The sequence below is a fragment of the Montipora capricornis genome, chromosome 3, assembly GCF_036669925.1.
Source record: "Montipora capricornis isolate CH-2021 chromosome 3, ASM3666992v2, whole genome shotgun sequence".
In the NCBI taxonomy this organism is placed as follows: domain Eukaryota; kingdom Metazoa; phylum Cnidaria; class Anthozoa; order Scleractinia; family Acroporidae; genus Montipora; species Montipora capricornis.
In genome coordinates, this window is record NC_090885.1 from 10,209,596 (window position 1) to 10,214,445 (window position 4,850).

The 4,850-nt window shown below is 39.0% G+C and overlaps 1 long non-coding RNA gene across 1 annotated transcript; it reads left to right on the forward strand.

Moving 5' to 3' along the window:
- Positions 1 to 1,000: 1,000 nt before the first annotated feature.
- On the forward strand, positions 1,001 to 4,144 carry LOC138042171 (uncharacterized). The gene is made up of 2 exons (XR_011130945.1): positions 1,001 to 1,185; positions 2,841 to 4,144. It is a non-coding gene; the product is annotated as an uncharacterized lncRNA (long non-coding RNA).
- The last annotated feature ends 706 nt before the right edge of the window (positions 4,145 to 4,850 follow it).

A 4,850-nucleotide genomic window follows, 5' to 3' on the forward strand; every position in this document is an offset into this window, starting at 1 on the left:
AGAAATGGAACGCGGATTCTGTCCACCAAGATCGCACAAACAGGCGACATGACAGTGTGAACCAACTGCTTTTCAAGAATCAACCAGCCGCAATTTGTGGCAGAGAGCCCAAGCACGTTCATAAAGAAGACAAGACGGAAAGAGATGAGAAGTTGTCGAGTGATGTCATTAATGGCGTGGCCAAGTCCACAAGCAAAAGGTTGAGAGAAGGGTGTGCGAGACTCTCCCGCTGACTCCCTTAAATCATAAGATCTATGACGCAGATACAGTGCATTCATTGTGAAAACCTGAAAAAAGTGATTGCGGGTTATTTTTTTACAGGTAGTCATGGGGGTTGAAGGTTGACAGATTGCGGAAATAACAAAAGAAAGTTTCTCAGTTCATAGATCTACATATGTAGAAAAAAAAACAAAAAACTTTCCATTGGTTATGTGATACTTAGGAGATCGGTAATTTGCATTTGAAATAAAGTTCATGTATCACGCCCCCTCACTATACTCGATTTCACGAAATGGTTATGACTCACTCTTCCCCCTTGAAGTGAGGCGTGTTAATTTATTCACCACAATTCATGGAATGGCAGGGGAGAGGAACAGAACTTTTCGTCCCAATTGACACCTAACCCCTATATCCATAGATCAGACCACAACACCGGGAACTCCATGTCCTAGCCTTCTCCAATAGTGTGTGGGTTCTTTAACGTACCACAGATTTTACATATACCCAAGGGTTGTGAGACGGGACCTCCGCTTATAGTCCTTACCCGAGAAGACTTGAAAGTCTTACAAAGACAGCACTTTCTCCTCAGTTATTTAAAGACCATGAGTGTTGGTCCGGCCGGACTTGAACTCACGACCTCCCGCGTGACAGCCCGGTTCTCAACCAACTGAGCCACCGGTGCGCGGTTACATGTTGAGGACATTTCATAAACCACTGTCATGGCCCTAACACGTAATCTAATCACCTTCTAAAAACGGAGAATAAAAATCAGCGATAACCCAGGGACATCGCAGTGCAGCGTAGCGACTGCGTTGTGACAACAAATGAGCACAAACAATGTAAGGATTGGTAAGAAAAACTACGTCGTTGAAAAACTGTTTTGTGGGGATAGAACCGTGACAGGAATATCGAAAGATTTGATTACAAGGTTTCTTACGTGTATGATCCTTCTACGGTTGTGTTTTGGTAAGTTGAAATATTGCACAATATAAGGAAATCCAGTCCTTCAACCTACAAAAAGGCAGAGTCCGAATACGAAAAATCGTGTTTGTCCTAATTTTCCAAGGAAATTCTTGACATAGAATTTTAAACACAAGTATGTTGAGAGCGCCTACAATTTTCGTTAGTGTAGGCTAAAACATTTCTTATACTTTATTTTTTAAAAGTTCTTAAACCTGTGTCGTTTTGGAACAACAAAAAAAAAAAAGAATCCTCAATTCTTTGTGATACCGTTTCTCGGATTTAGTAATCTTAATTACTGCGGAATCTGCCATGAAGCTATCGAGACTTTTCTGCCGACATAAATTCGGAAAGAACTTAAAAAGTCTTGTAACGGAAACCATTCATTAATCTTTAAATATTTCCGTGGCCAAAGACACAAAGATTAGGCAGCGTTTACACGAATGCGGTTTCAGTTACACATCGAAACCGTGTCGATTTGAAACCGCTGCCAAAAGTGGAGCGTTTTCAAAACGATGCGGTTTTATCGGTCGTGTAAATAGTGAAACCACATCGATTTGAATACGGTCACTATTTTGGTGCGAAATTTGCATTGTTCGATTCAAAATACATGTAGTGAATTTAGCACATATCGTGCAGCACTCGCTTATAACATCTCGATCTTTAATTTTCTGGCGAAAACGGTTTCGTGTAAACACTTCCAAACCGCATCGATTTTGACGCGGTTTCGAAGTCATGGAACCGTGTAGATGTAAAACTGCTTTCGTGTAAACGTTGCCTTAGTGCGACAGCCGCTGAATTCACGTTTTTCATGAACCGTAGGGCGACCCTCGAAATCCGCTGAGCCATTTTAACATCAATGAGACGCCTGTTTAAAACAGAGCGATGGTATTTGAACACTGTAGACCGAAATAAAAAGGTTTTTTTAAACAACAGTGGAAACATCTTCCTTTTTAAGTATAATTCTCAATACTGTATTTGGAATACATGTGACCCTGTTTCGTTTGGTCTTTATCTCCTGCAAAAATGTGGTGAGAGCTGTATGTTTAAAAATAAGCCCCACCCTCAACTAAACGGCCACCGCATAAGCTAACTGACATATTGACGTTTGTGCTGAAAAACCGTTGGAAAAGACTATTTTCTCAAATTTAATATTTTTCCAGCTTTATTCAGACGCCAAAATACTACTGAAGCTGCCATTAGTCTTTTACCTGCTAGGCGATAATCAAAATTGAGATAGATAGTTTTCGGATATTATTGTTTAAGTAAACTAGCAACTTCTTCATTGACTTAAAACTAATCTGGCTTCAGGAGATGTAAACTAAGATTTTTTTAATTTCAAGCACGAATTACATTGTTGAGTCCAGTGATGTGTCCGCAAAGACCGCAAAAACCTAGAGTGCTGAATTATTCAAATAAACTATTTTTATCTACTTCATATCAAACCATCATTAAACCTGTCAAAATATAACGCTTTATTTTTGATATGCGGACAGATACCCTCTCAACAACACCACATTAAAACGCAGCGGTAAAATAAATGGACTTTACTTTTTTCATAGTTTATTTTTCGTTAATGATCGAGCCTAACTCATTGCACAACAGGTTGAATATTGCTTGGTGGCTGCCGCTTAACGAGATTATGATTTTCATTCTTACAGATCGCCAAAGGCTTGATTTGTCTCGATAAGGAAAACTCAAAACTCGATTGCAAAGCAGCAAGATTCAAGACTCGAAGTTTGAGGAAACTTAGGCCTTCAAAATGTCGGATCTCTTTAGTTGCAAAGACAGTACAGGAAGATACATCTTCAACATTGTTTTCTTCTCTGTTATTGGGTCTGTGGTAATTTTTCTACTCGTTCTCGCTGGATATTTGCTATACAAGAGAAACAAGAAGGCAAAAAAGCTCCGAATATTATGCAGGAGTCGTGCAAACACAACAAACATGAACACCAACAGTACTGTGTTATCCGTGGCCGGGAGTCAGTCTAGCATAAGCCACATTATGGCCGCTAACAACTTCATTCTCGGCCGACCACCTGCTACCGATGTCGTTTTGGGAATTTACGGCGATGAAATCTCGAAACACGTGAGGACAAAATTCTACGAGGAGAAAGGTTGGAAGGGGTTTTCTTACTAACGAACAGATATTGCCGCTTCTTCTGGCCGGAAGACAACAAATATATCATTCATTTTCTTGTTCCATTTAGTAGTCACAAGAAACTCGGATCACTATGTGATAGACATGTTTCAAATCTGTGAATTTTAGTCTGTTTTGACGGAAGAAACATTGAAAGCAAACAGCAAACGTCAATCTGAATTTTGGCGTTTTCAGCAGTGCCAAAACTGAAAGAAACTCTTATGATGTTAGCTACTTTGTTGCCTGTTAGCTCTAGATACCAAGAAACTTCTCAAAGGAGTAAAAGAAGTTAGAATTATGAGATTATTCAAGCTTGTATGACAAGCAGAAGAATGTCGTTTCCCGCAAACGCGATGCTATATCTCTTTACAGTCGTTTACTATTGAAAACTTCAAACGTCAGGCTAAAATTGGACGCATATTCAAGGCAAATCAAATAACTCGTTCGAGTTCGTAGCAGTTAGCTGCAGTTATCCTGCGACGCTTTTAAAAGGGACAAATATTTGTGCATTTACACGATAGCAAGCAACAGCTTGCCTTTTGCCGTTTGAAGTTCAAAGTAAACTGGATGATAAATTTCTCTAAGAATATCGTGACATGAAAGAATCAGAGATAAGTATATCCGCCACTGATGCTAACTGAAAAGACTGATAAAAGCTGTAGGACAAGGTTGTAAATAAGTTACGGATTTGCCAGTGGAAAAATTGAACTATTCGTTTAAAACGTTTTGTTGTTCAGAGAAAAGTCAAGTTTTAAACCGAGGCCCTTGCTCTGTAAAGTAATTTTGATATGAAAAAATTAAAGGACTCCTTGCTGGCAACTGAAACGCTTAAAAAGACCCGGTGCCAGACCAGACAGTTTTGCCTCCAGGGCTGAAATTGTTGATAGCGGTGTTCCATGAGTTAGGTAAGACTGTCGCACTAAATTTCCTGCATTAATAGGATTTTATCGTATGTTGAATGATTGTCATATTAAACCGGGCAACATTCTTAAAGGTAAAATAGAGTTTAGGAAAATGCCACTTAAAAGAGAGAAAGCGATGTTTGAATTGATCCAGTTCGCTTTCAGTTTCCGCGATATAGGCGTGCTCCTTTAGATGTTATTTTATCAAGCAACGATATCAAGCAAATGAAAACATTTGAAAACGAAACACCGGTAAGTGCACTTCCCACCATTTCAGGCTTTTAAATTTTAAGTTTTCGATGATATAGACGACAAAACAATAGTTTGACGAACAGTAACGTGTTCACGCACTCACTTGCGTTTAAGGTGATTCCTCAGAAATTAAAGTTCCCGATGAATTTTTTTAAAACTTTCCCTGAATGTTCTCTACCAAGCACTGTTTCGAAAAAAACAATAAAAATGATAGGTCACCATTCTCGCTTAAGAGATATGATGGGCCAATCTTACCCAATTTATGCTTGTACTCGTGCTATTTAGGCGCATTATTCATCGGTCCACGTTACATTTTGCGGTAGCTCGATAGGTAGTTTATAAAAGTAATACTCGGAAAAAAACTTAAGACGTAGAAA